Source organism: Canis lupus, chromosome 4 (genome assembly GCF_011100685.1).
Source record: "Canis lupus familiaris isolate Mischka breed German Shepherd chromosome 4, alternate assembly UU_Cfam_GSD_1.0, whole genome shotgun sequence".
NCBI lineage: Eukaryota > Metazoa > Chordata > Mammalia > Carnivora > Canidae > Canis > Canis lupus.
In genome coordinates, this window is record NC_049225.1 from 45475570 (window position 1) to 45499851 (window position 24282).

Sequence of the window (24282 nt, forward strand, 5' to 3'; positions counted from 1 at the left end):
TCAAAGTAAGAGGAATTAAACAATGAAATCACTGATTTAAGGCTTTTAATAACAATGGCAAAATATTAAATCAGGCTTAAAATTACCAAGTACCATCAGGCCACTTTTACTTGAGGTTTTTTTTTTCTTCAGCTGCTCAGCACATCCCTACAATTTCACGGCACCTACTAATAGAAAGTGAGCTCAGATTCTATTGACAGTTTCATGACAAGTCATACTTCACCTTCCATTGTCCAGTCTTCTTAGCTGTTCATTATCTTGACTGCTGTGCCTACGAGATAATGATACACTCTGCTTCTACCCCTGACTAGAACACATTTTTGCTCCAGGGTTCCTTTTAATTGAAACACACTGTCGGTATTACTGTTTTTGGTGCAAAAGTAAACACATTTTTAACACAAGAATTCAGTCTGTATTTGCTTCACCAATAGGAAGTGTGTAAAAAGTCACCTGCCTCTAGAAAAGTGACTGGATGATTCTTTTGAGACATTAATATTTTTACTCTTTTCTTTCACTTTCATTACCATTTGTCACTTCTGAAATGTGATAATCAATTATCTCTGTGAGAAAAAAAAAATAGTATGACCATCCTTACCATTTCTCTGAGTGTCCCAAACCCATTAAGGAAGTACTGAGTAATGTCTCGTCAACCCTTAAGCATAAAATTGACTGAAAATGCCTTTAACTTTAAAAAAAAGTATAATAAATTGTACCTCTTAAATTATCTGTGCCTATTGTTAATCCCATTCAGTAGCCACCGACTGACTAGAACAGAATTGCCCAACATCGGGATTAGTAGCAGCTGAGCATGGCCAAGATGCTGCTTTTGCCTAGCAGAGGTTCTCAGAATTTGAACTCTTTCAAGAAAACAAGTGAATTCTTTCTACAAACAAATATATTTCAAATAATAACTACATATATAAAGAGGAATAGGGTTTATTTTCTCACCCTCTGGCAAAAAATATATATATGATACTCTAACCATTTAAGAACAATAATACATTAAACACTGTGCACAACTTCATTTTATACCAATCAATTAATACAATCATATCTATGATATTAGAATTCTCACCATTCCTATTTTATACATGAGAATATCTAAGCACAGAACTGTTAAACATCATGTCTAAGGACATATCACAGAGCTGGACCTTGAATCTAGATCTGAACCCATACCCCAGGTTCTTAGCCACTGTTCTATGATGCCTATTCTCTCTGAGTTTTTAGTTAAAATATTAAAGCACTTCAATGAAGTCATCTAATGACTGTCATGTATTCTTATAATAAAATATATATGGATTTAAATTTTGAAAACATAAAATGGATTCACAATTTCAGGTTGACCTTAGAAATATTTGTTAGTATTCCTTCCATTTATCAATTGTCACATTACTTGTCTTTTTTTTTTTTTTTTTTTTATCACTGTAGCCAACACAATTTTGATTGTTTTTGCCACTACATATTTGGGGAAGGGGAAAAGAAAGAAAGAACATTTACTCTCTCTTCCAAGAGATTAACATAATATGTGTGTGTGGCAGGGGAGGGGGCTGGGTGGGAAGATGACAGGGGAAAGGATTAAAAATTTACCACCCTTAGAAGCAAAATGGTTCTCAAATATTAAAATGCAAATGAATCTGCAGGGAAAATTTTAAAATTTCAAGTCACTAGGCTCTCCCTAAAAGATTCTGATTCAATAACTGTGGGGTAAGGTTCAAAAAGTGGATTTTTAACAAGCAACAACAGTAATTCTACTACAGACAGTTCATACCTGTGTTGTCCAATATGGTAGCCATTAAGCTTATAAAATGCAACTAGTCTAAAATGACATGTATTAAATGTAAAATAATACACACTGAATTTCAAAGATTCAGTATGAAAACCAGGATATGAAATATCTTATTACTTATTTTGATTATATGTTAAAATTCTAATGTTTTAGATATATTAACTGTAAGAAAATATATTACTAAAATTAATCTCATGTCTATCTTTTTTAGTGTGGGTACTATACAATTTTAAATTATATGTGTAACTTACATTGGTATTTCTATTGGACATTATATTTCTATGTGGACTTATCTTTCTTTTGGGCAACATTAGTTGACACTCTCATTCCCAGGCAAAGGTAGTAAAATAATTCTAAATTAAAACCAGGACCAAGTGCATATAATAAAAATTTTAGTACATAAGATTTCTTTGAATATTTTTAGAAATCTGATAAAGATATATGCATCAACTAAACTGCCACATCAATAAATACATCAAATTTATAGTTTTTAGTGAAACAAACAAACAAAGCATTAACTAACTATCCTTAAGCAGCATTCAATGATTATCAAATCCCATGTGTGGCTGGTTTTTGCATTCAGTTATGAACTTCCTTGGTGCATAATATATGTATGTTTGTATATTTGTATATATGGACACTGTTTATACAGCCTATCACTAAGTATGACTTTTCATTTTGTGCCTCATTCACAAAATAATAGAAACATTTAGCAAGAAATCTGTTAAATATAATCTAATACTATTGAAACTGGCAATAACTATATGAGATAAATCGATTTGTATGGGTAGGTGGGAACATAATCACCTTTATTAATATTTTCTCTATTGACCAATGTATTATCAATTCCAAAGAGCTGACATAAATTAAAGTATCTGAAATCAACATGTTATGAATTACTACCAATACTCCTAAACTATCCATTATCATTCTACTAAAATGAGGTCCATACACTTAGTTTCATAGAATTTTATATGTTTGAATGATGATAAGTGAATTTAAATCTTGACTTTTCTGACTTATATGCTATATAATCACATTCTGATGATAGGTTATACTAGATGTCACCAAACATTCTCAGTTCATGGTAACCTTAGTGTCTTGGTAATATTTTCATGATGCCCCTAGGGCAAGAGAATTACTTAACAGTTGCAGTTATTCAGGAGTTAGGTTCAAACAACTTAATAGTAGTAGTTTAGGCAGATGTTTCTAACTTTCCTTTAAATATTTAAAATATCTCACAGATTCCAAGTGAGTTTGTTGAAAGGTTCACACAGTTAACTTCAGCTCAGTTTAAAAACTGTAGGACTGTATAGTTTTAAATAGTATAGAAAGTAAAAGGCAAAATTTCGTACCTCCTAAGGGAAAGAATATTCCTAATGCTAATAGCCATTTAAAGCTTTGTTTCTTTTAACACATTTTAATTATTAGAGTTATAAAAGTCATCATATATTGCACCACTAGATAAGTGACATTTAGCATAGACTGCATCAATCAGTTGATCAGTCAACAGGTATTTATAGAATACCTATTATATATCCAAGTCATTACTCTCAAATAGCTTACATCCTATAATTTATCTATAGATATACCTTAATGTCATGCTTTCTCAAACAGGGGTCTCAAATGATTACTGTCATCTAAATTTTTCTATTTATTATATTTATTATTATTAATTAATGTATGATTACAATTTCTTGTGATGGCTAAGAAATTTTATGAAATTCTGAAAATACAGTACTTTCTTTTTTTTAAGATATTATTTATTTATTTGAAAGAAAAAGTGTACACACACACCAGTGGGGGAGGGGTAGAGGGAGAGGAGAAGCAGACTCCCTGCTAAGCAGGGAGCCCAAAGCAGGTCTAGATTCCAAGACCTGCTTGGGATCATGGCCTGAGCTAAAGGCAAACACTTAACCAGCTGAGCCACCCAGGTGCCCTTGAAAATACAATACTTTCAACATAATGTCGTTCTCATCTTAAGAGCACAGATAGACGTCATAACTCAAATGATGATAACCTCAACAAAAATTAAAAACTGACCCCAGTTTCCTCTCTAGTATGTAGTTTCATTAGAAGTAACCACTCTGTCCTGACAACAAGTAAGAATGTGAACAAAGTGAAAAATCACATCTCTTCTTAGATATATCAAAGAATTGAGGTCAAAGGCAAACCATTTCCCTCAAAAATTGGGAAAAAAAAAAAAAAAAAAAAACAAGACATGCTGATATAGAGAATCACCACTTACCAGAGCAGAACCCACAATCAGAAACTTCCATGGGAACCAGTGCCAGGATAAGAAGTTTTGACTGAAATTAACAAATTGCTGCAGGCTCAGTGTGGACAGATCTTAGAGTTGAAAACTCCAGGGTCACTTAATCATAAAAAGTCTCACACACCTTTGTGAGTTTTACCTCTAGGAGCTCTATCAGGTTCTCAAAGTGAATATAGAAGAAAAATCTCCTTGCTCTAGCAAGGTAGAGCAAAGGAACCATTTTGAAATATCCCAGAGCATTCTATACTTCTTAACAAGGCCTGACCTCAGAAGTATTTTACCAGAGCTTAACCTTGCATAGCCATCCTGTTTCACCTAGGATGGGAAAACTGAGAAGCACTGGTAAAGTTCAGAGCCCAAGTTTATTGAGACCTAATCATAGGACTATAGATCTCTCTCCCTCCTCTCAAATCTTACCACTACACTATTGAAGATCCATTTACCACAATCACTTTTACTTAGCACATCATATCTGCCTTTCAATAACAACAAAAAAATCATAAAGCAAACTGAAAAGTAAGCATACTTCCAAGAGATTGAATAGGCATCAGAACCAGAGTCAGATATGGCTAGAATGTTAAAATTATTAAACCATGATTTTTTAAATAAAAATATGATTAATATGCTAAAAGTTATAATGGAAAACATAGACAATATGCAAGAATAGATGATTCATGTATTCAAAAAGGTGGACAGTCTAAGAAAGAATTAAAAAGAAATCCTAAAAATAAACAAAATACTAACATAAATGAAGAATGCCATCAATAGGCTCATTAGCACACTGGACACACCTGAAGAAAGAATTTCTAAACCTGAGGGTATGACAATTGAAACTTCCAAAATTAAAAAGCAAAGGCCTGACCTCAGGAGTATTTTACCAGAGCTTAATCTTGCATAGCCATCCTGTTTCAACTAGGATGGGAAAACTGAAAAGCACTGGTAAAGTTCAGAGCCCAAGTTTATTGAGACCTAATCATAGGACTATAGACCTCTCTCCCTCCCCTCAAATCTTACCACTACAATATTGAAAAGACTAGAAAAAACTATAAAGAACAGAATATCTAAGAACTGTAGGACAATTAAAAAGGCATATATGTAATGGGAATAAAGGGAAAAAGAGAGAAATGAACAAAAGCAGTAGTTGAAGCAACAATTAAGAATTTCCCCCAAATTAATGGCACACACCAAACTACACATCCAAGAAACAAAGAGTATATCAAACAGAATAAATGCCCAACAAATAACACTTAGACGTATGATGTTTAAACTTCAAAACATCAAAGATAAAGAAAAAAATCCTGAAAGAAGCTAGAAGGAAGAAAAAAAGAACTTTACCTATAGAGGAGCAAAATAAGAATTTCATCCAACTTCTCCACAGAAACCATGTGAGCATCAATTGGAGTGAAAAACTTGACGTTTTAAGAGCAAAAACTAATAATATAGAATTCCATACTCTGCAAAATTATTCCTTCAAAAATGAAGGAGAAATAATGACTTCATCAAGTCAAAACTGAAAGAATTTGTTACCAGTAGATCTGCCTTGCGAGAATTGTTAAAAGACAGAAATGTTTCATAGAGAAACAAAACGATATAAGTTAGAAAATTGTATTGACATGAAAAGAAAAGTAATAAAGAATTAATAAATGAAAATAAAATAAAACATTTATTCTTATTCTAAATTGATCTAACAAATAATAGTTTGTTCAAAATAATAATAACAAAAATTCATTTGATTATGTCTGCTTTTATGTACATATGTGTATATATATATATATACACACACATATATATGTATTTTGGTCTTTTTTTTTATTTTTTTTATTTTTTATTTATTTATAATAGTCACACAGAGAGAGAGAGAGAGAGGCAGAGACATAGGCAGAGGGAGAAGCAGGCTTCATGCACCGGGAGCCCGATGTGGGATTCGATCCCGGGTCTCCAGGATCACGCCCTGGGCCAAAGGCAGGCGCCAAACCGCTGCGCCACCCAGGGATCCCTGTATTTTGGTCTTTATGTAAGTTTATTTATAAGTAAATGAATGACAGCAATGATACAAGGAACTGGAGGAAAGATTAGAAAATATTTTTTTTCTTAATATATATATATTAAAATACACAAACATTTTAAGGTGCTCACAGTACTCATGAAGGGACACAGTGTTAACTGAAAGTGACTTGAATTTTGTAAATGTATACTGCAAACTCTAGAGAAACCACTAAAAAAAGGTTTAAAAAAAGAAGCACAATTAGAATGCTAAGTAAGGAAATAAAATGAAATCATGTAAGTGTTCAACTCAAACCACAAAATGCAGAAAAATGTGGAAGACAAAAAAAGAAATAAAGAACAACAGCAACAAATAAAATATATATTCATCTAACTATATTTATCATTACCTTAAAAGTAAATGGTCTAAATACACAAAGTAAAAGAAATAGCCAGAATAAATAAAAAAACAAGACTCAACTATATGGTAATATATATATGCACACACACACACATATATATACACACACATATATACATATATATAGTAAACATAATATATATGTATATTAAGTATATGCATATATACATATTATATACATAATATGTAAATTTATATAAAATATAAATATGTGGAAAGATACACCATGCTAATATGTAATAAAAACAAAGTGGCAGTAATAATATTAATTTCAGAGAGAGGAAGAGAAGAAACTTCAGAACAAGAAAGTTATCAGGGATAAAGCAGGGCATTACATAACAATAAAGAGATTAATACTCCAAGAAGACATAACATTCTTTCATGTGTAGTGAATAACAACGAAGCTTCAAAATACATGACAAAAATTGGTTAGAGCTGCAAGGAGAAATAGATTAATCCACTATTATAGTTGGAGGTTTAACATCCTTCTAACAAAAATGGACTCAACAGCACCATCAATCAACTAGCTGGACACCTATAGACTACTTCATTCAACCAGAGCAGATTACACCTTGTTCTTAAGCTCACATGTAATATTCACAAAGATAGACCACATTCTGGGTCACATCCTAACAAATTTAAAAGAACAGAAAACATACAATGTCTTCTCTCATACCAAAATAGAATTAAACTTGAAATCAGTAACAGAAAGATATCTGGAAAATCCTATAATACATTAAGGTTAAATAAAAGAATTCTAAATAACACATGGATCAAAGGAAAAATCTCAAGAGAAATTGAAAAGTAAAGTTGACCCTTGAATAACACAGGGTTTAGTGGCACTTACTCCTCAAATACTTGAAAATCTGCATATAACTTTTGACTCTCCCAATATTTAACTACTAATAGCCAACTGTTGGCTAGAAGCATAATATAATATAACATAAACAGTTGAATAACACATGTTTTCTATATTATATCTATTACATACTATATTCTTACAATAAAGGAAGCTAGAGAAAAGAAAATGTTATTAAGAAAATCATAGAAAAAATACATTTGCAGTACTATACTGTATTTGTTTAAAAAAAAATCCACATATAATGGGTCATAAGTAGTTCAAAGCCATGTTGTTCAAGATTCACCCTGGTTTTGAAATAAATGGAAATGAAACTGTAACTTATCAAGATTTTAAAATGCAGCAAAAACAATGTTTAAAGTTAAATTTTAATACTGAGTACATATATCAGAAAAGAAAAATCTAAAATTAATAATCTAAGTTTCTACCTTAGGAAACCAAACAAAGAAGAGCAAATAAAATTCTAAATAAGTAGAAAAAATAAAAAGTTACAATTAGAGCTGAAATCAATGATATTGAAAATGAAAAATCAATAGAGAAGAATAACTAAACAAAAACACTTTAAAAAAATCAGTAATTTCAGTAAGACTCTAGCCAGGCTAACAAGAAAGTAAGAGAGTAAACCCAAATTACTAATATTAGAAATGGAAGAGGGGACATCACTACAGATCCCATGGACATTTAAAAGATAATAAAGCAATATAAATAACACTATGCCCCCAAATTTGATAATCTATATAAAATGAGCCAATCCCTTGATAGACACATTCTGCCAAAACTTGGACACACACACAAAAAAATGCACAATCTGAATAGATCTATCTCTATTACAGAAATTGAAGCCATAATTTACAACCTTCCCAAAGAAGGTTTCCAAATAATCTTTCCAAAAGAAAAGGTGATAAATTCACTGGTGAATTCTACAAAATATTTATGAAGAAATTATATTCTCCACAATCTTTTCCAGAAAATATAAATAGATAAAATATTTTCTAACTTATTCTATGAGGCCAACATTACCCTAATACCAATATCAGACAAAGACATTACAAAAAAAGTTTAGTCAAATATTGCTCATGAGCATAGATGTGAAAATGTACATTAAAATACTGGCAAAATGAATTCACAATACATAAACAGAATTAATTGTGTACCACAATGAAATGGGACTCATCTGGGTATACAAGGATGGTTCAAGATTCAAAATCAATTAGTGCAATCTACCAATAGGTTAAAGAAAAATTATATAATAATATCAATAAATGCAGAAAAAGCATCTGACAAAATCCAACACTCACTCATGATAAAAACTCTCAGGAAACTAGGAACAAAGGAGAAATTCTACTTGATAAAAAAATATCTACAAAAACCCTACAACTAACATCATTCTAATGGAAATTTGAGGTATTTCCACTAAGATTAGGAACAAAGCAAGGATGTCCCTTTTCATCATTAGTTACCAACATCATACTAGAAGTCATAGATTATGAAATAAGACAAGAAAAAAATTTATACAGATTGGAAAGGAAGAAATAAAATTTTGTTCACAGATGACATGACACAATCATCTAAGTAGAAAATCCAAATAAATCAACAACGAAAAAACTAACCTCCTAGAACTAATAAGTGATTATAGCCAGAATTCAGGATATAAGATTAATAGACAAAAGTCCATCATTTTATTATATACAATCAAATAACAACTGAAATTTGTAATTAAAGACACAATACTATTTACATTAGCATCCTCCTCAAAAAAATGAGATTGTTAGGTATAAATCTAACAAAATATGTACAAGAGCTATATGAGAAAAGTTACAAAGTTCTGATTAAAAGATACCCAAAAAGAATTAATTGAATGGGGAGATAGTCCATGTTCATTAGTAGGAAGACTCAATATTGTTATGATGTCAGTTATTCCCAATTCACTCTATAGAATCAATGGAATTCCAGTCAAAATCTTATTATTAAGTTACAGTAATCAAGACAGTGTGGCACTTGTGAAAGAAAAGACAATTAGATCAATGGAACCAAATAGAAAAGCCAGAAATAAGACTCATATAAATGTAACTAATTAATCTTTAACAAGGGAGCAAAAGCAATACAACAGAACAAGGACAGTCTCCTCAATAAATGGTACTGGAACAACTGGATCTCACATGCAAGAGAAGAATGTAGACACAGATCTATTCTCTTCAAAAATTAACTCAAAATGATCATAAAGCTGACGATAAAACACAAAACTATATAACTCCTAGGCTTACATAGTGTAATCCTAGATGAACTTGAACTTGAGTATGGCTATGACTTTTCAGATACAATTCCAAAGATATGATCCACGAAAGAGTTAAAAAGTAGGACTTTATTAAAATTAAAGACTTATACTCTATGAAAGTCAGCATCAACAGCATGACCAGAGAATTCACAGTGAGAAAGTATTTGCAAAACACACACCTGATAAAACACTATTATCCAAAGTATACAAAGAACTCTTAAAACTCAACAATAGGAAAATGAACAACCTGATTTTTAAAAATGGAAAAGGACCTAGACATATCACCGAATAATATATACATATATGGCAATAATATATATAGACAGCAAGGAAGTATATGAATAAATGTTCATTGCCATACGTCATTAGAGAATTGCAAATTAAGACGACAAGATAGCACTACCCTATTAGAATGGCCAAAATCCTAAAATACTGATGCTATCAAATGCTGGTGAGAATATGGAACAATAGGAGATCTAATTCATGCCTGGTATGAATGCAAAATGGTACAGACATTGTGGGAGACAGTTTACCAGCTTCTTACAAAACTAGGCATATACTCACCAAACAATCACCATCTGACATTCACACTCCTCCATATTTGCCCTGATGAACCAAAAAACTATATTCACCCAACAAACCTGAAACAAATGTTTACATCTGCTTTATTCACAATTGCCAAAACTTGGAAGCAACCAAGACATTGTTCAGTAGGTAAATGAATAAATGGTGGTTCATCCAGACAGTGGAATATTATTCAGCAATAAAAAGAAATAAGGTATCAATCCATGGAAAGACAAAGAGGAATGTTAAATGTATATTACTAAATGAAAGAAGCCAATCTGAAAAAACTTCACATTTTCACATACATTCCGGAAAAGGCCAAACTATGAAGACAGCAAAAAGATTAATAATTTTCAGAGGTTAGTGGGGGAGACAGGGATAGATAGGCAGAGTACAGAGGATTTTTAGGACAGTAAGCATGATACTATAATGAAGGATACGTGTCATTATACATTTGTCAAGACCCATAGAATTTCAAACACCAAGAGTGAACTCTAATATAAATTACAGACTTTGTGTGGTAATAGGTCAGTCTGGGTTCATGGATTTTTAAATGCACCCCTCTGGAGTGGGAAGTTGATAGCAAAGGGACACTATGCATATGTGGGGACAGGGAGTTTTTGGCAATTCTCTGTACTTTACACTCAATTTTGTTGTAAAACTGAAATAGCTCTTCAAAATACAGCTAGTTAATGAAACCAAATAAACAAAAAACCCAACTTTTACTCTCAAAATAAAGTATTACACTTGGGAATACCTATGTTACTCACGCAACCCTACAATATGATGAGGTGGTTAACATAAAAGATAAATATCCTGTTGTCTAAAGCGGATGGAAAACTTGATAATTTCAATCAAGTAGAAATTCCTAATGGCTGAAGAGTTCATGGATAAACATGGGTGGTAGTTTACAGCTAAAATTTTGAGGTTATAACCAGTTTAAATTGGGACATTAAATAAAATGTATTCAGAGAAAAAGGAGTGTGACCACTCATTCTCTCCAAAAACGAATCTATTCATTCCACAAACATTACGTAGCTACTATGTACAAGACACTATACAAGAGCTTCGGGAGATGAATGAGATGTAGAACCTTCCAACAAGGATTGTGGAAGTTAATAGGGAAATGTCACGTGTATAAGAAAAAAACACATTTTGCAAGTCTAAATGTAAAGGAAAATATATAGTAAAGGAAGCCAATGCTGAAGAAAAACTTCTGTCTGGAAAGAGGTAGCATATGGACCAAGTTTTGAAAGATGAAAAAATTCACCAGGTGGAAATGGGAGAAGGAGAATCCTACCAGAGGGAGCAGCGTGAAGTAAAGAGTGAGAAAGGGTCCTGTTCAGAGGACTGGAGTTTGGCTGGGATGTAAGGTATGCAAATGAAAGTAGGTAGAAGCCAGACTGCAGAATTGTAAATGACAGTTTAGACTAGATTCAATCAACACTGGGGAAGGAGGTTTCGAACAATTTTACGTAGAGGAGAATAACATGATTCTCAATGAGCTTTAAAAAGATCTAATCAACAGGACTGTGATGAGTAAGGAAAGAGGGAAGGGGGTGATAAAAACTATCTCCAAGAGTGCCCAGGAGAATTAATAATGCTTACTTGGAAAAAAGTCAGAAAACTCATGTCTGGACTTAAAATGTAAAAGCTACATACACAGAAACATTAACATAGCCTCAATTCAAAGAAGAATGAATATTTAAAAGCCTGATAATCCAGTAACCTAGCATATTAAATCACCTTAGGTAAGGAATTATGGGAGTTTATTTTCTGTAACAGAAATGAACTACAATTTAAGTAATTCACCATTTTCCAAAGTGTCTTTCAAATGCAGCATATTTGGTGTATCATATACTACAATGCTCTTTCAAAGGAACTTTTTAAAATAAAGCACCACCAACTCCTCTGTATGTGGAACACTGTTAAATTCCAGCTCTGCTTTGAGCATAATTAAGTACCCATAACACCATAAAAGTTTTATTAAATTATGGTGTTGGGAATGAAATGTAAATTTGTCTTCCAATATGATGTTGGCATTTCAACCTTTTTTTTTTTTTCAGCCTGAATATCATTAATAGTGAAAGTTCAGAGAGTAAGTAAAACTGAAGTATTGGATGGAATTCAAGGTGTCACATAATCATAAATGTTAGTGTAATTCTGTTCTTGGGGTATTCTCCATCTCTCCTACTCTACCTATTTTCTAAATAACCATCACTGATATAGTTGATTATAAAAGAAACAGTAGGATGGGGTTAAAATGCAAAGCATCATCTATAAATGTGTTTTATCTTTTGTCATAATATATGGAGGACATAAATGGCTGTGCCTGTCAATTGTTTATGTTACAAATTATTTAAAAATATAAATATTACAAACAAGGTAACCATTCAAGCTCAAAAGCACAAAGGAAATGCTGCAAAAGAATAAAGACATCTCCTAACACAGAGAGAGTAATCTATTCATGCTTTAAATGGATTGAAAAAAATAAAAATATATTATCTTTTATCTGCAATATGGAAGGAGCATGGGCAAAAATGTGGGGATTCTGCTACTGTAGGGCATGGTTGACTACTTTGAGTTAAAAAAATACATATATATATTATATACAAAATATATATTTTTATATTATATATATATATATATATATATATATATATATATATATGATATATATTGAGAATGTCCTACCTGAAAAGAGAAATCTCTCCCTTTTAGGAAAAGGAAAACCACCTTCATTTTATAAAATTCACATTGCCCCAATATAAAATCTGCCGACGCAAATATGTGCAGGGAGAGTATCTGTCTAGAATATGTTATGAGCAAGTAGAGGTTTCTCTCACCTTATCTGGGTCCCTCAGAGATCTGACCCAAAGGGAATGTGGATTGAGTTTTCCATTTTGTTTCACATCAGGGTCCCCTGAGAAGCAAAGGCCTGGAAAACCATAGCCACAATATCCAAGTCATGATTCAAGCTGATGTCCTAGTAAAGAAAATGTATACTCCCAAGCTTTTTTTTGTTTTTCCTTCCAACCCACCATTCACTCCAAATGATAAAATCACAGCCTCAAGGAAAATCACACCTTAAAAAAATTGTTTGTGTTGGCTGTTCTCTAAGAGAAGCTGAGTTTTCCTGGAAAGTTAACATTCCTTGTCAGAGAGAAAATAAAAATAAATGTGGCACAGGCAAAGATGACATTTGAATCCAAACAAAAGTTTGCCTTTTGCTTTTTTTTTTTTTTTCTTCTTCTTCTTTTCTCCTGATTATACACTGATGTGCTAAGGAAAACAGCACCAATATAGCTTCCCATAAGCCCTTCGGAGTGGTTCACATATATAGCCTCTCCTAGGGAGGTTCACTTGCAAACCCTTGTCAAAAAAGGAACAAATATGCCATGTGAAAACTGTGCATTGGTTAGAGGAAATGGATCAACACAGAGGCCACAGGGGAAAAAGTGCCAGTGGCTTATTTATTGAATGATTCAACGTTTTAGACAAGGAAAGATTGAAGTATGTCTCATGAGCTGAAACCACCTTCAGGCTGACAAACTTCCACCTACAGAACTTATAAACACTACTATATGATACATTACATTCAGAGTCCAATTATAAGCATCTTTGCTAAACCCTGGCCAATTAATAGTTCCAAACTGGTTTTTCCAGTGCCATCAATCTACCTCCCTTCTTGCATTTACACTGCAGCCAGACAAATGTATAATATTCACTAAGGGCAGTGGCTCTAAACACTTTAGAATAAAGAACTATGTGGACAAAATATTAGGAGCTTCCAAAAGTCTAGTGCTAAATTCTGAGCAGCATCACCTCTCCACTGGATTTCTGCAATGACCTCAATAATATGTCCCTCGAGTGGCAGTTTTGCTTATTCACATCCATTCTCTACACTGTCCATTGTCCTTCTGATTAAATTCTTTAAATGATTCTTCAATGAGCACAGGATGAAATCAAAATTCTTTATCATAAGGTTGTTGAAAGTATGGCGCCTCTCTTCTGGAGTCTTCTTTCCATCAGCTCACGTTCTCAAACTCCAAGTCACAGACATTGAGGCTTTAAATTTTCTATGTCATTTCACCTTTGTATCTAGGTATTTGTACCATGCTATTTCCTCAGCCTGAACACTCTCCTCCTCCATCACAATCCCAACTTCGCTCTCATGACCCAGTAACTTTAATTCATTCCCATTTCATCCTATGCTTTCTATTATTTTTAGTCTTTTTTTTTAAGATTTTTTAATTTATTTATTCATGAGAGACACAGATAGAGATGGAGAGGCAGAGACACAGGCAGAGGGAGAAGCAGGCTCCATGCAGGAAGCCTGATGTGGGACTTGATCCCCGGACTCCAGGATCATGCCCTGGGCCGAAGGCAGGCGTCAAACTGCTGAGCCACCCAGGGATCCCCCTTATTTTTATACCATAGACTGAAATAACTTGTCAATTTTCCCTCTCATTATAAACACTAATAGTTGCTAAAGACTACCTAGCATAGTATCTGGCACATAGAGAGACTGGCAAAAATACTTTGAATGAATAAATGACTGAAAAACAAGTCATCTAGCTCCTTGGTTAAAATTAAATTGTTACAAAAACATACAGTATGTTGAAATCTGAACTTGTGTAGACATGACAAAATTATGGATGATTATTATTATGTCCTAGAGCTTAGTAAAAATTCAATGAATGTTAGTAGCCACCATTATTTTTTATATTATAAAAGCATTTATGTTTCAGAAAGTTCTTCACAACTATTATTTCCTTTCTACTACAAACTCATATAGATTATCACTTAAAACTTGTTAAAATAGGAGTGCCTGGGTGGTTCAGACGGTTAAATGTCCAAATCTTGATTTCGACTCCAGTCATGATCTCAGGGTTGTGAGATCGAGCCCCTCATTGGGCTCCGTGCTAGGTGTGGAGCCTGCTTAAGATTCTCTTTCCCTTTTCCCTCTGCCCTTCCTACCCTCCCCTGTCTCTAAACAACAAAACTTGTTAAAATAAATGTAGTTTGATGTATGTACCTTTCTTGCAAAAGCAGCTTTATTTAAATGAAGGAAATTTGTAAGGACAAGAGAACTCAGAGTCAACAAATCATATGGTTACATATGATTGTAACAAAAAATAATTATCATTAAAAAGAACTCACCTATAACTCTATTTATGTAGAGAACAGGAAATTTGAGGACAAAAGGCAATGATGAAAACCCCCCGCAATGCTCCACAAATAACTTAATCCTAGTGATATACATACATGCGGTTTGCATGTTATTTTAATAAAAGTACCTAGAGGGCACTGATTTGCCATATTTTTCTGGATCTGTGTAGCAAGCACTGCACATGTGTGGATATTACTTGTGGGTAAGCACTATTTACTCTACAAATAAATTACTATGTAGCTTACATTGTTAGGGTCGCATGATAGCCCTATAGCTTAAAAGACTGAAATAACCATGCATTTATCTTGTCACTACAGGTACTTACAGTGTAATTACAAGGTCAACAGTTACTATGTAATTACGTAGTTTCAACATTGTGGTTCTTAAAAAAAAAAAAAAAGTACACTGTTCTCTCAGTACCTGCTGAGAACCCCTATCTCTGCTCCACCATCCTCACTTGCAAATTTTAAATAGCCACAAATAACATTTTTAAAAGAAAACAAATCCAAGCATCTTTATTGGAATAATAGTTGTCTTAGAATTATTATACAATGGTAGCATTAAGACCTCAGACATCTTCTGGTCCAATGCACTCATTCTCTTGGAAGGATTTTTTTTTTAACTTCTTATAATTTCTATTCCTAATTTAGAAAGCAATTCAAGATTAAAAAGTACAACAAATAAGAATTTTTGTTTAGCAGCAACAATTTTATACTGGTTGCTTACGTATACATAGTAATGAGATGTGGCACATTTTCGAAAGGGTCAGTTTCCTGGTTTAAACTTAATCCAAAGAAAATAGTACTAAATCTTAACTTACAATATATCCCTCCTAAAATTTCACTCTTCTGCAGTTCATATCCTCTTCTGCAGTTCATTTCTATGGTCTGATTAATATTGGTATCAGATTTGCATATAATTTTGTGGCTAGTCCTGTGTATGTGTGAGATGACTAAGCCTTAAATGTTTCTTTTCCAATGTATGGTGATTCTGAAGTCATGAGTTTCACTAACACCTAAGAAAACCCATCAAATTCTTTCCCTCCTTTATTCATAGAAGCAGAAGGACACTGCTTTGATAGTCAATATTTGAACAACTCATTCCAAATTTATTATAGGTTACTATCATACAGAGAATAATAAAGAATTTTTAAATTACTTTAGCTCATAAGAATGGGCTGATAGATATTCCATCAATGTTATGATTCCCTTGAATGGAGAAAGTGCTAAATGCTAACCCAAACAGATTTTAAAACCATAATTACTTGGTAAACAAGGGAATCATAGCCAAATAATTATTCATGAATACAGATTAAATTCATCTAGATTTTTTTTTAATTTCTTATTGAATTCTTCTATCTGTGGCAAAGCCACGGAGCATATTACCGTCAGAGTGGCATTGCTTCTTCAATATGTTCTACACAAAAAGAGCAAAAAGAGCAAGCTGTATACAGGTTTTTGCTATAGTGTCTTTCTTCTTTCTCTCTCCAGTGATGAAGCACAGATAAGTTATCCAACATTAATGTGCGTGCATCATATTAAGAGGATGCTTATTTCCTGATACACTGATTCTTTGGAGAGTAAAATCCAGGCAATCACTATAAGGAACATCGCCATTCAATTTGTTCTCTAAAGCTAAAGACTTACTATAATGAGAAACCATAAGCAAGGAGCTCTATAGAGACAAAGGCGGATGATGATAAGTTCTGCTCAGAAGAGAATCTCAGGATAGGTGATTGGTGGGAATCTCGAGAGAAAATATAAAGTAACCTTTCTCTTATCACCTAATAAAACCAAGAAGTTTATTTAAATAGTTGCAGGATCTACCTTCCTAATACCAACTATTAACTGATTTGCATACGAAGAGTTTCTTCCTTTCAATAGTTCTAAAACTAATTTGAACTTTTCTTTGCAAGTCTCACATTATAAATTAAGAAAACAGGGCTCCTGGGTGGCTCAGTTAAGCCTCTGCCTTCAGCCCAGGGTCCTGGGATCGAGCCCCAAGTCGGGCTCCCTGCCAAGCTTGCTTCTCCCTTTCCCTCTGCCCCTCTCCCTGCTCATGCTTGCTCTCTCTCTCACTTGCAAATAAATAAAAAAAAATTAAAAATTAATTAGTTAATTAAGAAAGCAAAATAAGGTATCTCAAGGATACATCAGAGATTGAAAAACTCAAGGTATAAATGAATACCTACAGTAGGATACTTTTATATTAGAAAACAAAATGTTTACATATATACCAAATTAAGTAGAGAAGCTGAGGAGGAACTTGGATGGGGGATGAAGGTCACGATGACTTTAGTCTTATCTGTGATGTTCCAATATTACTTACAGGAAAAAATTCAGATATTAAATATATAAATAAAACACGAAAGGGAGAAAAGCAAATTGTAATACAGCATTCATAAAGAAAAACAGAGTATTTGTCTACTAGTCTAGAACACAGTTTTCTGCTTTGGTGGCGAGAGGTCTACCAACACAGTTTGTTAGAAATCAAAGGGCAGACAGAAGGGGCATTTTTCAGCCTGCTTAGAGTAGAGATGCATGGAGAAAACTATAAACAAGGACAGTCATACTGACCTTGTAGTTGCTAGAAGTGAGAAAAATGTATATTATTAGTAGCATAGTGACCCATAGGATCTGACCAAGAAATGATTCACACTGTATTTATTCCACAGTTTAAGTAAGCATGCATTTCAATGACTGCTCTCATTCCTTTTCTGGTAGTAATTTTCAGTAAGAAGCACTGTACCTTTAAGTTTTAAATATAAAAAATGACACTGATTAACCTTTAAAATGGTGCCATTTAATCAAAGCAAGTAGATCTTTAATGGGTTTTAAATGGACTAATAAATCACAAGATTTTTTTTTTTTCAACACGGAAATAAACGAAATATTTGAGGAAAAAAATCACGTTATACCTCTTGGGAGTGTTTGTGTGTGAGAAAATGGGCATGCAGAGAGATAACAGGAGTCCACACATGGTTATTCTCCATGTGACTCTGACTGGGAAGGTGACTGCCTTGCCTATTTTCTAGTGAGTTCTTTGTTACCTTTTTGCTCTGTATGCTCATGAGCAACACTTTAAGCGGCTATACTGATATGTTCTAAGGAACTTCAATAAATTTTGAGACTGGAACTAAGAAAGTTAGATAAGCATCATGTTGAAGACAATTGATCTTTCACTTTAAAAGAAGCTGACTAGAGAGGATGAGTATGTTCTACTTTCTCCACTCATCCCCCAGCCATCAGAATTCTCCTTGGGCACAAATGAAAAACCAAGCAACCATCAGTCTCAGAAAGTACAGACTGGACTCCTTATGTCCCATTGATTTTTCTGCTGATGCAGCATTCTGTATGTTCCTCATGGATAAGCAGGTCTGTCTCAACACTGCAATATATCCTCCACCTGGCTTAGAGTGGCTTAATGCAAATGAGTTGAATGAATGAACTGGATAAGAAGTGACAGCTTGATAATGATAGACTAGCTGTGCTTTCCCTTTGAACCAGGTACAAACTTAGGTATAGAAGAACAAGATGCCATTCGTAACAAATTGATGTTCAGCTCTAAATAGCCTCCAAAGGATTGGCTGAAGCAAGTGCCAGGACAGCTCTACCAGTTGGAGGAAGGAAAAAGAATGGAGAGTAGTTGTACCTATAGAAGGGAATTGTACAAATCAGGCAGACTGTAGGAATAAAGGAGTTCTTTGGCTAGCCTTAATAACAGCTACCGCTTGTAAGCATTTTTAACATATTAGGCACTAAGCTGACAATTTATGGGCATTATCTCATTTAATTCATAGAACTCAATAAGGTATAGATAATTAATGCTGCGATTTTACAGATGAGAAAACTGAAGATCAGAGAGATAGTAAAACTTGCCCACGGACACACCTGACAAGGTAAGTCAGGATTTATATTCAGAATAGTGCAGTTGTGGAGGGCTCTTCCATGTCATTTCTCCCCCAGCCAACAAGTCTATATCCATGATATCGGTGTCTGAGGCCTGTAAGCTTGCCCCTCCCTTTGCCTTATCAAGAACAGCTTCCGTCTGTGCTGCTGAACACATGGCATCCAGGAATGTTCTCCTCCCACTGGTCCCCTCACATATACGTTGGGCCTCTCACATTCTATCAGCTTCTTCCCCGTCAGTCTCTAAACTGCTCAAATATGCTTCTTCCCCCCATCCTCATTCCTTGACCCCTGCATTTTCTCTGAACATCAACTGCTTTGTGCAGGAATAGCTGTCTATGCTTGCTTTGCCCTTCTGCTCTCTTGCCTCTGGACTAGATCTCTGCTGCACCATGAACCACCTTTGCTGAAGTCACCAGTATTCCACCAGGTGAAAGACAAATGGACACTTTTCAACATTCATCTTACCATGACCTGAGGCTTCTGGCTCGAATATCTACTCCTTGAAACATTATGCCCTTAACTGCTGAACTATCAGCCTGCTGGCTCCCCATTCCTTAGCAGGTTTTTTCACCAGTGGTTCTTCCTTTAAATTTCTTGGAAATGGTGGTGGCACTCCAAGTTTCTTCTTTTCTGCTACTTCTCCAGGCACTCTCTGGATGCCCCACGAGCTCTCACAGACTTAAACAACACGGTGTAAACTGATGGTTCCTTTACTTATATCGCCAGTATTTCTCATCTGAAAACCAGAGCTGTGGATCCCACTGAATTTTGGACATAGTGACTTCATAAATGCAGGCTGTAATCTTAAACCCAAAATCCTGAAAACCGAGCTCACTGTGTTCTTACCACGCTTTCCCACCCACTCCAAAGTTACTTTTTATCTGTGTTCCATTCACTGAAGCCAAAATCTTGGACATCACATTTGACACTTCAATCTTTTTTCCCCTTCCAAATAGTTACTCAGTCTACCAAATTGTTGCTCATAAACCATCTCACTTTGTTGTTATTTGGGACCTTGTTACTCTTGCCTAGACCAAAGAGTCTATGTCCTTGGACTGAACTCTGGTCCCACTCCTGCCTTGCTCCCTTTAAAGATTTTATTTATTTATTTATTTGGGATAGAGAACAGAAAGAGAGAGAGCATGAGCAGAGGAGTGGGCAGGGGGAAAGAGAGAAGCAGACACCTCGCTAAGCAGGGAGCCCAATGCCCTGGGATCATGACCTGAGCTGAAGGCAGATGCTTAACCAACTGAGCCACTCAGGCATCCCCCACCATGTCTTTTTTAATCAGTCTTTCTCCTCAGTGTCCTAGGAGCAGTGTTTCTAATACACAGATCAGAGGATGCTTTATATCTGCATAGAATTTATCCCTGTGTAGGATTTGGCTGTTGTCTCCCTCTTCAGCCACAGGCACCACTGTCCCCATATCTCCTGCATAACTGAGCATTCTGAACATTCTATAATTTTTCACAACCTTGGATATTTGCATACTCGGTTTTTTCTTTGTCCACCTAAAATGACCTTATTTTTTTTGCCAGGAAAATGTATTTTCTCTTCATGATCTCAAATGGACAACAATTACCTTCTTCTTGAAATAGGTTTTGATCTTTCCTAGAGGTAAGCCCTTCCCTTGAGTGCATGAGGCATCTAGCACCGAGACTTTATACTATATTGCTGACTTTTTTTTACCTCAGTCTATGTACCTCACTAGACTTTAAGATCAAAAGCTACCTTTTCAATCATTTTGGTATTTCCAGTACATAGCCACAAGGCCTACCATACACTAGATGCTTAGTGTTGAACCCAACTTCCCATTTAATGGTCCAAACCTTCAGTTTCAATCTCAAGCAAATAAACAGGCAACCTCAATTATTTTGAAAATAATCATTATTTCTTAGAAGCAATTTAGCCATCAAACAAAGGAGATTTGCTTTGGAGATCAGTAAATTAGAAGTCAGAAATGTATAGTTCTAGAGCATGTGGTATCATTGGCCAACTATAAGTTTTTGGACAAATCATTTCATCTCTGCCTTGTTTAAGCATTCCACCTGTAAAGTGAGGTGATCAGGATACTTTCTAAAATCTCTCTTGCTCTCAAGTATCTATTTTGTTATTTGAGGTCATAACCAACTATATGTGGTGAACGTTCAAAGAAAAGGACTGAGGTGATCTAAAAAAAAATAAAAACAAAACAATAAACCTGTTTCTTGTAAATAACCAAAGATATTTGCTGAGTAAAATAACATAACAAATTACTTCCAACCATCTTCTCAAAAGTAATGTATAACTGAAATTTTTCATACTTAGTTCCAAAACATCCTTTGTAAAACTGCCCTGGGAAACAATCATTTGGCTAGGAAATGTAGATCTTAATAGATTCATCAAAGGCATCTTTCTATCTTTTTTCCTTATATTTTCAAATCAAATACACAATACTATTATCATTCACAGCTCTAAGTTTTTCCCAAAAATATTAAATTTGTCTTTGATTCCACAGATCCTGAATATTTATATACCTTTCAAGTTGGTATAGTTTACTGAGGAAAGAACATAGCTCAGTCACGTCTATTAAATATTAAGTATTTTTCTGCAAAAGCAGATACAGGTACACAGATGTGTGATCACGGCCTCTAGAGATACAAACATTATGCTTTTCCCCCCATTTGGTTGCAAACAAGGAAAAAAAGTATGCTAAAAGAAAACTTGCTTAAGTAACATGGTGAGCAATAATGTGGTGCTAAAATGTGTTTGGAGTTACATACTACATCCAAAGGAACCCCACCATAATACATGGTGATTAATGTTAATGTCAAAAATATTAAAGAAAGTAATAATGATTTGTATCATCATGTAATGGGCTATCCTTTCTTTGATCTTTTTTTCCTTTTGATCAGTGAAATTAACAGACAATAAATTTTGAACAAATAAAAAGGAATTCATCTTCACCCAGCACATCGGTCAGCCCATGGGAATAACTGCCACATGAGGTCAGAGAGACAAATGCTAAGGCTGGTGTTCAAAAAAGATCAGATAATTTTATGACCATTAATAACATTTGTCGTGCTGCAAGCTCACACGGACATAAGAGTAATCCAGTCATCCTTTTGGGCTCAGACTAATTACCTCACAAAGACACTGCTGGACCAGCACACAGCATGGGTCATTTGTGCACTTTCAGAGGGGGCTTTGCTTCCATTTCAGTGGAGAATAAGGTCAGCCAAAGATCTTTAAAAGGCCCTCAAAGCAGAAAAGATTATGGTACCTTCTTCTTCATTTGTAATTTAAAACAAAAAAAAAAAAAAGAAAAGAAAAGAAAAACTCTAAGCCATAAAACCCATGATTTCATGTAGATGCTGAAGCTAAAAATGTTTTTCCCCCCAGATTCCTTTGGTTACAAAATTCAATTTTTTTTTTTAAGCTGAATTGTTTAAAATATTTTGGTGTCCCTCATGTGCTAGGACTCTGAGCACTTTCACAATTTGCCTATTAGGCAATTGAACACTTGGAGGGCAAAATAAAGATGAATTATGCTCATAGCCAAAAACATCAACATAAATGTGGCTCTCTTGCTCAAATCCAAAGTATCAGAATCAATTTCAGGAACTCTGCCTCCTTATGCATTTGTGGCAGCTGTAGTTTCTTGAGATCTTCAGTTAAGGCTGGTTGTATCAATGATGGCCTATTGCAGGTATCTGGCCAACAAAAGGCATCCCATCAGACATTTCTAAGGTATTATTTCCACTGCTCTAATGAGATCTGTATCTGCACTTATATTAGTGCTCAGTGCCAGACAGATGTTGAATACATCTAGAGAGCGCATGCAGTCAAGGCTGTCTCATCACAACTTCAATGCCAATTGCTAAAGAAATACATATGTTTACATGGCTCACTATATGCACGTGGTTGTTTGTTTATTGTGTTCTGCTCCCCTTTTACTAAAATCCCTGGTGTGTCATGGAAAAGAAAAGGCATCTTATTGGTATCTAATAACCCAAGGGTTACTGAAAACTGACCACCATGTTGCTAAATCATTCTACTCAGAGCTCTCAACAGCAGGAAATCATGATTCTCCTAATAGACTTATAATATACAGGCACAACTTACTTTCATAAAACTGCAGGGGTATAGCTCTAGTTGGCTTTGGTGTGAGAAAATTCACGATCATCAATAATTTATTTCAAAGATTCATTAAAACTCAATGTATTTATAGCCTTCTAACTACAGTAAAGCAGGATTAGAAACTGTCAGCGGGGGAAATATTATTCATATAATTTTTAACATATATTAAAATACACTGTATAGAAACCTATTTTTTTCCCTTCACAGTGTAGGCCATTTAGTCCTCTACAAGGAAAAAAGAATTGATAGAGAAGATTTTTTCAGAACTAGATGCAGACATGAAGATTACAAGGTTAAATAAACATTTAAGGTCTCAAATACTTGCCTTAGTTACCTGCTAGTGTTTCTTCTCCCAGGAGATCTGGCATTTGACCTATATTCTGGTAATTCTTTTACTGGCTTCTGTGTTCCTGACCCTAATATCATAGGTTGACTGCTGTTTACTATTTCAGTTTAGTGTTTAGGCTTATGAGGCCATGTATCTGACCTAGAAACTTTTAACTCCAGCCTGTACCCACTTTTAGTTTGTCTAAATTCTTAATCTCATCTTGAAGCTCAAGTCAAGACTTACCCTCCAAGAATCATCACTGATCCTCAACTTTGGCAGGAGAGAGATCTGTAAATATATATTGGTAATATAAATTAGGGATGGTTAGCATTTTAAAACTATAAGAAAACTTGAGATCACTCCAGTAGAGGGTTCAAGAATGGCATGAGAAGAGTGTTGAGTACAGACAGATCTTGAAAGTTCTGCTATAAGCAGATAGATGGGGGTGGGCAGGTGAATTTAACACAATAGGAGTGTACAGTAGTGAGTTTTGGTTTTTTAATATATGAAAATAATAGCATGTTGGCATATTTGAAAATACTCCTGGGTGAACTAATGAATCTTATAAGTCTTATTTCTGCTTCC

The 24282-nt window shown here is 34.3% G+C and overlaps 1 protein-coding gene across 7 annotated transcripts in view; it reads right to left on the reverse strand.

Moving 5' to 3' along the window:
* LOC119863952 (teneurin-2-like) overlaps positions 1-24282 on the reverse strand; it is a 664488-nt gene that overhangs the window by 289119 nt on the left and 351087 nt on the right. The window contains exon 1 of one of the 7 annotated variants that reach the window (XM_038534820.1): positions 23941-23968. The exons of 5 other annotated variants lie outside the window; for them this stretch is intronic. The gene's annotated coding sequence lies outside the window, so the exon portion shown is untranslated. Of the gene's footprint in view, positions 1-19715; positions 19991-23940; positions 23969-24282 lie in introns of those variants that run through there. One more of the 7 variants, XM_038534819.1, reaches the window with a different exon arrangement.